Source organism: Marmota marmota, unplaced genomic scaffold (genome assembly GCF_001458135.2).
Source record: "Marmota marmota marmota unplaced genomic scaffold, marMar, whole genome shotgun sequence".
Classification (NCBI taxonomy): domain Eukaryota; kingdom Metazoa; phylum Chordata; class Mammalia; order Rodentia; family Sciuridae; genus Marmota; species Marmota marmota.
This window is the reverse complement of record NW_026000316.1, coordinates 5,957,861-5,967,865: the sequence shown is the minus strand read 5'-3', so window position 1 is coordinate 5,967,865 and position 10,005 is coordinate 5,957,861. Positions and strand designations below refer to the sequence as shown.

Below are 10,005 nucleotides of genomic sequence, written 5' to 3'. Positions count from 1 at the left end.
CCCCAATTGTTAATAAAAAATGAATTTCAACTCCTTTCAGAAATATAATAGAACTGTCAAATGTACATAAAATAAGCTATTTAAAGAGTGAAACATAAGTTACAGTTTTGTTTGGTAACTATAAAATCACACATTGCTTTTTAAGACAGAAGATAAAACAAAGAAAAATATAGGTATTTTGGAAAACCTCACTTGACCAACACAACTCAATCATGCTGAGTTTCTAGTTTGTTTATTTTGCCTGCTATTCTACCCTCATGAATTTCTTATTTATGTAAACATCCCTTTCCTTAATCATTGCATGCTTTACTTTTCAGTAGTGATGAACTTCCTTTGATAACTGATTATTTGAAAATGATATCAAAGCTGCCCTTTTTCTGCTTAGAAATCACTCAATGATTTTGATGTTCCAATAAACATTATCAACTCTTTCTTCTCTCCCCTCATTCAGGCCTCCTGGTTGTGTAGGACAGCAGTAAGACTAGTTCTCTTGTGATTAAAAGAAACCACTGTGTCTTAGTATGCAATAGCAATTCAGGCCCATGGATCATATGCATCCCCACCATACATGTATTCTTACCATCTTACCAATTTTACTTCTCCCATCTATATTCTTCTACACCTAAACTACTCATCTTTTTTTCTTGTTTTTTAATTGGTTTTTCTTACTTATACATGACAGTAGAATCCATTTTGATACAGTAATACAAGCATGGAGTATATCTTTTCTGATTAGAATCCCAGCCTTAAGATAATGGGGTTCACTGTAGTGTAGTTATATATGTACATAAGAAAATTATGTCAAATTCATTCCACTGTCTTTATTTTTCCCATCCCCCTCCCTTTTCTTCATTCCCCTTTGTCTAATCTACTACTAAATTTCTACCCCCACTTATTACGGTTTAGCATCCACAAATCAGCAAAAACATTCAACCTTTGGCTTTGGGGACTGGTCTACTTAGCATGATAGTTTCCAGATCCATCCATTTACTGGCCGATGTCTTAAAGTCATTCCTCTTTATAGCTGAATAATACTCCATTGTGTGTATATATACCACATTTTCTTTATCCATTTATCCATGGAAGGACACCTAAATTGTTTCCATAGCTTGGCTATTATGAGTTGAGCTGCCATAACATTGATGTGTTAGCATCAGTATAGTATGCTATTTTTAAGTCCTTTGGGTATAGACAGAGGAGTGGGCTAGCTGTATCAAATGGTGGTTCCATTACAAGTTTCCCAAGGAATCTTCACACTGCTTTCCATAGTGGTTGCACCAATTTGCAATCCCACCAGCAATGTATGAGTGTATCTTTTCCTTGTTACATATCATTGCCAACAATTTTTGTTGCTTGTATTCTTAATAATTGCCATTCTGACTGGAGTGAGATGAAAGCTCAGTGTTTACTCATTTGGAGACTGGGACATAAGCAACTTTAGCTTTGATTTTTAGAGCTGCTCCCAGTGTTCTCCAGTTTCATGTTCCTACTAATGAACATTCTTAATTTTCCTTTTCTAATATCTTTTACACTGACCAACATGTATCAAATGTATATATTAATGGGATTCAGTGTGATATCTCTATATATGCATATAGTGTGAACTGTACAAATCCACCCTCCCTTTACCCACAAATTCCCCACCATCCCAACTTCTATTAATCACTGTATTACATTCAGGTTGACATTCTATAGCTTCTACATATGAGAACATGTGGTATTTGTCTTTGTGTCAATCAGCCTTAATTTTCTAGAAAATTATTTCTAGAAAATTATCTCATATCCAATGTCTTGGGCATAGTCTTTCCTAGAAAATATGGCCGATGTCATAAAGTCATTCTTCGTTATAGCTGAGAAATACTCCATTGTGTGTATATACACCACATTTTCTTTATCCATTCATCATTGAGATAAACAAGACTTTCCATTTACAGTACAAAAGATCAACATATAGTGGATCTAAATGTAGATATAAAAGGTCTCTAAAGAGATACACAATGGCTGTTGTACTGCTTATTTTCTTTTGTTGCCTCTCCTCAAAAACCACCACCATCCCCATCTTTTCTGCTTTGTTTCCTGGAAAACTGACTTCTGTGGACTGAATTACTCAACCTCCCTTGCCAGCTGACTTTCCAATCAGTTAGGCAAACAGGTGACATCAGCAAGAAATTTTAGGTTAGGGGAAGAAAACTGTCCTTCATTCTTTGTCAAGCCCTCTTTATTTCAATGCCTTGTCCCCAGCAGTACATGAGCCCCTTCACTGATTACAGCTCCTGCCAAGTAGGATCCCCTTGGATCCTGCTTTCAGTCTGCGCTGTAATCCCTTCAGGATTAGTGGTGATAACAACTTCTAACTGTTGCTCATTTCTGAGTGACTCATGTCTATCCATTAGTCTCTTAATTCAAACCATCTGGAGTGTATTGTTTCCTGCTGGGACCCTGACTGATTTAACTCCAAAGCCCTCAGGATTTGACTCTAATTTGCTTGAGTTTATTATAAAACTGAAAGAACATCAGAAGGTAGTGGGGAAAGGTTGAGTCGCTGACACAGGTAAAGGAGCATCACAGAGCCAAAGGTTGGCAAAGTCCATACAAGCATTGTGGAGAAGATAAATAGCTTTGAATGATAACTTTTGCATATTTACAGTTATCACTAGTGTGTAATTGGGAGCAGGGTATTGCTGCCAACAAACTCAAGAATTTTAGCACTACTAGTAAGATCAATTTTATTGTGCTTATCTATCTTAGCCTGATGACATTAAAAATTCTATCTAGTTGGAGGCGGTAGCACATGCCTATAATCCCAGCTACTCAGGAGGCTGAGGCAGGAGGATCATTGTAGGGCATGATGTAACGTGGGGCATGTTGCATCAGAAAAGAGGAAACTTAACTTGCTGGCTGCACCCGCTTCCCAGTCCTGGGGCCACATGTGGCTAAGAGAGCACCTAGAGATTAGCCAGAAGGCATTGCCCTGGGTTATGGTGAAGAATGGGACCACCTCTAGGATAGGCTCAGAACCCTTCTGCCCTCAGGGACATTACTGCCTGTAGGAGGGGTGTAGATGTAAATTCTCCCCACCCTGCTGACCTTTATCCTGATTGGCACCTGTACATTATATTAGCTGTGTGTGTTTTCTCATTAAAGATCCTGCTTTGTCTGATTGTCCTCCAGGGAGGGAGGGCTGGGTGTGGGTGGCCAGTCTACCTTTACCTTTCTTGGCCTGTCCTGGTCAGGGGCATGTACCCCAATCTCTCCCACAGGTCATGAGGGAATGGGGGGCTAAAAACCCCAACAGATCATGAGTTCAAAACCCACCTCAGCAATTTAGTGAGGCCCCAAGCAACTCAGTGAGACCCTGTCTCTAAATACAATACAAAAAAGGCTGGGTATATAGTTCAGTGGTTAAGTGCCCCTGGGTTCAATCCCTGGTACCAAAAATAAAAAAAAAAAATTAAAAATTCTACCTAATGTCCCTGTTTTGATTCCATTCTTACCAAGTCACTTTCTGACTATAACTTAGGTTCCATATATAAATGCCTACAGAGAAGGATTATGTTGAAATGCAGACTTCAAATATTTCAGCAACTGTGTTTTTTTTTAATCTCTGGGAACTAAGAAACAGACATTATGTATTTATTATTACAATGTGGTTGAGTCCATATGCTCTCTTGAGAAATCAGTCTCCTTTATGTGTGTTACTAACATCAGGCTAACATTTGGAGAAGCAAGGCTCTGGACTGTCTGCATTTCTGCCTGTGACTTGCTTTTGTTATTTTAAAATTCTATACCCCCAAACCTAACATGTTAAGCAACATTTAAAAGAATATGGGGGCTGGGGATGTGGCTCAAGCCATAATGCACTCGCCTGGCATACGTGGGGCGCTGGGTTCGATCCTCAGCACCTCATAAAAATAAAATAAAGATGCTGCATCCACCGAAAACTGAAAAATAAATATTAAAAAAATTTCTCTCTCTCTCTCTTTAAAAAAAAAGAATATGGACTGCCAAAGACTGTACTTTCAGGGATCATTTCTATAGTTCATTATTAGAAAAATAAAGGCTGCTAGATTAAGGGAAGTAATCAGGTATCAGACCTGCTTCTTGGCAGGACCGTGGAACAATATCTTGATGAAGGCCTCACAGAAGCATATTTCTCACTGTGTGCCAGAAAGTACCTATCTGATTGCCCAGGAAATAAATGCAGTAGTAGCTCCATTACTTTTTAGTCATTAAATGGTGGTTGAGGTTCTGTTAAATCAAAAATAAAATGTTTCTCCATATCCCTGCAAAGATTATTTCTATGGTTGAAAACTCAATTTTAAGCTACTGTACTATGACAAAAATCATAATTATACATATTTTGACCTTTTCTTCAACTTCCTTTGTGGTTCTAAGTACTGGATGCTTGCTCTAAACACCAGTTTTCATGATTTTTTGCATGTATATACCATGCTTGTCCATTTATAATTATTTTGTTTCTTATTTTGTTTGTGACATTCTATGCCAATATGTTAGTTAAAATACTCTTCAGATGGGTGTTTTTGAATACTCTGTGGGTGTTCAGGAGAATAAAGAGACAGGGAATCCAGTTTCTCTTATATAATCACCTGGCTCTCAGAAATTCTGTGTCTGTTGGAATAATTTCTTATGGTTGGGAATGGTTCATTCTACAATATTCAAAACATCACTATCTCTCCCAATTACCCCTGAAAAATTCAGAAATTCACAGTCTGAAACCAAATCTTTGATGCTAAATCAATTTACTTAAGAAATATAATAACCTATTTTTCCAGAGGGTGGAGTTATGGTTATAATAAGAATAAAAAGCTTTTGAATATCAAAACGCTTCTCCAAAATCAGTTTTGATTTTTTAGGAATATGTGAATCATCAGCTTTTGATTAAATTCCCCTAAGAATGTGGCATATATTTCACAAAAAAAGCAAAAATGCTTGCATAATCATGCTTTAGCTTTTATTGAATAACCCTGATTGTTCAAAAAGAGAGAAGCTGTTGATGAACAAGAAAGGTTACTTTACATTCTTCATAGAATTATCTGGAAAAGTTGAAGAAATTGGCTCATAAGCCATTATTTTCTTTTGCTATACACATATGAGATATATTACTCATTCTTTATTCTTTGTCCTTTTGTAAGGGTCCGGCGAACGTCAGAGGAAGAGACCACCAAGAGACCACGGCTCATGCAACAGCAAAAAGGGGTTTATTGAGGATCCAATCCAGCGCTCTGGGGCTCTGTGCTCACTCAAGAAGGGAGAGCAACCCAGAGCCTGAGCAGGGGTTGAACAGTGCTTAAGTACACTTTTTGGGGAGGGCGGGGACTTTGCATACATCACAGTCTCCTTTAACAAATCATCATACACCACGGGAAAATCAAACAACAATTCCTAAACATGATTAGTTCATTCATTGGTGGGAACAGGTCGGGCGGGAGTGATAGGTCACTCCTAAGGGGGGGGATACATTCAAACTGATTGGTTTAGGTCCTGCGATGCCTACGTGCCAGGCCGCACAGGGTCCTAGGTTATTAAACAACCAGATGGTCAGGGGGAATATTTACTGGGCAGTTCCGGGTATTGTCCTAACAGCTATGGGAATTTCAGGTTTTAGGTGTAGCATAGGAACTTAACAATACCTGGTCCTTTACATTTTAACTCAGGCCTTGCAGCTTAGAAACTTTACAATGCCCGGTCTTTTACACTTTAACTTCAATTTCTTTTACCCTTACACTTTCCCCTTCCCGGTTTGCTCCTGTGGGATTTCTAAAGATCCTCTAATAAAACAATAACAGCTACAGCCACTTCTATTCATATATTGACTACTTACTATGCATTTAGCATTTTCCTATATTTTTTATCGTTAATTAAATTGCTGTTTTCTCCTCAATGTTCTGAGGTAGGTATTAATGGTTTCCCATTTTACAGAAGAAAAAACAAAGATCAAGAGAGGTTAAATAACTTGCACATGCTCACAAAAATTGCTGCTCTTGTATTGACACCCAGGTGTATTAAGACAAGTGCTAAACCACTCTTTAATAGTCTTACAAAAGTAAAGTAGTGAAATTACCCTGATCTCTGAGAGAAGATAGGTGTTACATGATTGGAAGGTAGGTAGTTTTCTCAATAGCTGAATATGCTTATCACTTGCTCAAGGTATATAAAACTATAAAGAAAATAAGCAACAGTGAGCATTGTGTGTAGCACTAGTAGGACTTCTTAGGGAAAACTAGGGACAACCAGATTAACACCTATATCAGCTGAATCATCACCGTATAGCACATGTTATGGGCAGATCACTGACGTACTAAAAAAAACCCCACATTTTTAAAAAGCAGAATATTTTAAACCCCTCATTAATACATTCCTGTGTTGTAATATGTTTTAGTCCACTTGAGTTGCTATACCAAAATACCAAGACTTGGTGGCTTATAAACAACAGAAATTTATTTCTCAAAGTTCAGAAGGCTACCAAGTCCAGGATGAAGGCATCAGTAGATTCAATATCTGGCAAACCCTGCTTCCTAGACAATCCATCTTCTTTTTAATGTTTTATTAGTACATTATAATTATACATAACAGTGGGATTCACTTTGATATATTCATATATGCACGTAACAATTTGCTTCATTTCATTCCCCAGCACTTCCCCTTTGCCTCCCCTTGATCCCTTTCCTCTATAGACAGCTATATATTCACTGTAACCTCACATGGCAGAAATGGACAAGGAATATCTTTAGGGTTTCCTTTACAAAGGCAACATCCTCTTCATGAGGGCACTGCTCTCAGGATCTAAATCACCTCTGAAAGGCCCCATCTCCTAATACTATCATCTTTGTAATTAAGATTTTAACATATGAATTTGGGGTAGTAACATAAACATCCATTCTGATGCACCATATTTGTGCAGTTTATATTAGGGTTTATTTGTTGCAAGGAAATCACAAAAGCTAGAGAGAGTCATTTTCTCCATAGAATATACTCCTAAACTGTGACTAAGAACTCAGAATTGGAAATATGTTACCATCAGATATTCAAAAACAGAAAAGAGTTATGGAAAATGCTACAAAATAAGACCTGTGTTTTCCTAATGCTCTTTGAATATAACCAGTTGTATGATCAATTATAAATCATTTATCATTTCTAGGTCTCCAAATTTTTAACCATCAAATAGGTCTATAAATATTCCTGCTCTGCCCTTCCCTGCCCTGACGTACCTAAAACCTGATCACTTGGTTACCCAACAAGCTGCCTATAGGGTGTTACAGCTTAATGAGAATGCTTATTTTTCAAGTTCTCACTTGGTCCACTCCAATACTTAACAGGAGTTGGAATAGGTGGTATATACAACAACTGAAATGACTTTGTAAACAAACACTTAATGATTCCCAGCCAGAAAATGAGTATGATTTTATGACAAGAGCATAATCATCAAGGGACACAAATAAATCGATGGGAAATGTGAAACTCAAGTCAGGAATTTCTTGTCAACTCTCGGGGGTATAGGCAATGGGCTTATGAAAAACTCAAAAGGAATAAAGAAATCCCATCTGACATTTAGTTCAGACTTTATTAGTGAACATTTTTCACTTAGGATATTAACATGTAAATTCCAGACTGCAGTTTCCTTCTTACTGTCAATGAATTCTGGTTATTGCCCAATTTATCATTAGCAACCATAATAATGCCAACCCCAGAGTCTTCAAGAGATGGCAAACTCATTACTCTCATGTGATTTGGCATTATGGGTCTGGCCAAGTTATAAGCTGAAATATACAACTGGTATTCTGGACTTGCTCTGGCAAATGGCAATTCTCCTGTGGGCAGATCTGAGGCATAGTACATTGCCACAGTCTGGCTGGGCACAAAATCACGAGCCACCACACAGCTTGTAGATTCAAACAGCAACTCTTTATTCCCGAACTCACACCAGCCGTATACAAACACGTTCTGGGGAAATCCACGTTCTCTGCCCAAATCCACGTTCTCTGCCCAAATTCACCTTCACTGGGCTTCTGTCTCCCAAAATATACTGTCTGAATCCCGTGAGAACTCAAGGGGAACTCAGGCAGCAGGATACGCCCTATTCCCAGCAGGAATAATCTTAAACCTTAAACCTGGAACCTAAACCGGGAACGCCCTAATCCGCCTTGGTCCTTGAACAAGGTCACCTACATTCAATGTCACTGCAACATGGGGTACGCTGGCAAGGAAATTGTCATACCTACTTGGCTAATGGCTCCCAGCAGTACATTGCATTTTTTCACTTACCAGGGATATTTAATTACTAGCAATGCTCTCATTTGTTAGAAAGCAAGTGAAACTCTTAGAAATGGCACATAGATGGGATTCTCTTTTCTCTAGTAGTGAACACTCACATCCTGCCTACTGCCTTGTCTCATTCACAGTTTTGCCATTAGGCCTCTGCTTAGGAAACACTTTCACATAGACCCAGGGTAGACTAGAAGAACTTAGAAGTGGGTATAAAGATGAAAAAGAGGAAGGAGAAGGAAATGAAATTTTATTTCAGATACTCCACATATTTTTCCAGGCCAATTGTTCCCTAAGCTGGTCTCTTTCCCAGGCCTGTCACCATGAAATTCCTGGAAAATCTGTAAATCTATGCACTTTTAATTAATCCCTTATGAATACATTAATTAAAGAGAAATATGATAGTTTGAGAAACCTATAGTTACTGGGACTTTCCAGAATTATCTATTGATCACGTAATGGAGACCATGTCAGTCTAAAGATCCTGAGAATTACCAGACCACCAGAAACTGTCTTGAAATCACCAGATTGATATATCATTCCTACATACCTTCTCATACCTACCCCTCCTCAAGTATCCTTTAAAAGAGGAGCTGGGAACTCTCAAAATATGTCTCTCTCAAGATGGCCACATTCTCCCTTGAATGTGTATCTACTTTCCTTAATAAACCTCTGTCTAGGTCTCTGACTGACACATGCTGAAATTCTTTTACACTAGATATGTCAAGACCCTGCTAGTCCTAAGGTAACATCCTCCTTTCTTTCTGGGAATTCTTTGAAAATTTCTCTGTAGACACTTCCTCTCCAGTGACTATTTATAATAGTTTTGTCACTGAACTATAAATAGTTCCATGTAATAAGAATCTGGGGAGCAGCTGACTATCCTACCTACTGAGTACTGTCTGATGACATTTGATGAATTCAGAATTCTTGCTTGTTGAGAGGCACAGCCCAAGGGGCCCCAGCAAACTTCGAGCTGCCAGAAAACTTCCAGCTGCCAGCTGATGATTGGCTCATAGCAGCCCCAGCAAACTTCTAGCTGCCAACTGATTGGCTCCTCTGCGGTGATGCTCATTGGGCTGTTTCCCCACCCTTTAGACCACGGAGCTGCTCATTGGGGGACTTTTTTTGGCTCTGCCCAGGCCACCCAGCCAATCAGCCTCAAGAGCAGGAGGAATGGGGGAGGTTGAGAGGCTTGGGGAAGCCGGTGGTGGCAATTGGGCTCTGAGGGTTTTTCCTGAGGAGCTGTGTGATGTGGTGTGTGTGTTCTAAAAATAAAGTTTGTTTCTTTTGAAAAGTGGCTCCTGAATTGTGCCCAGCCAGACTGAGGCATTTGCTATGTTGGTGTGGAACTACCAAGGCTAAAGAGACTCTTGTTAAAAAAAAATGAAAACATTAGGTGTTAAAATCTTGAAGTCCCTAATGAAATTCCTTGACTTAAAAGATGAAATATGCCTCAAATTCCATTTAAGTATCACAATCTTCTTTACTCAAACAGTGACATACTTTTGTCCTAGAAAATCTGTATGTGTCTCTGTATAGGTGTGAGACTGTGTACATAATTCAGTATGATACATTAAATTAAGACAAATCCTAGATCAATAACACAGTGTATTACTTCACAAATCAAACTCTTGATTTAAACTTTCTCATATAACCAAACCTCAAAAACCTCACCTAAGCATTAGAAATCATTTTTCTCCAATTATTTGGCACAATTCT

The 10,005-nt window shown here is 38.5% G+C and overlaps 1 pseudogene; it reads left to right on the top strand.

The window, feature by feature from the left end:
* The first annotated feature begins 4,007 nt into the window (after positions 1-4,007).
* LOC125614493 lies at positions 4,008-4,183 on the top strand (annotated as a pseudogene).
* The last annotated feature ends 5,822 nt before the right edge of the window (positions 4,184-10,005 follow it).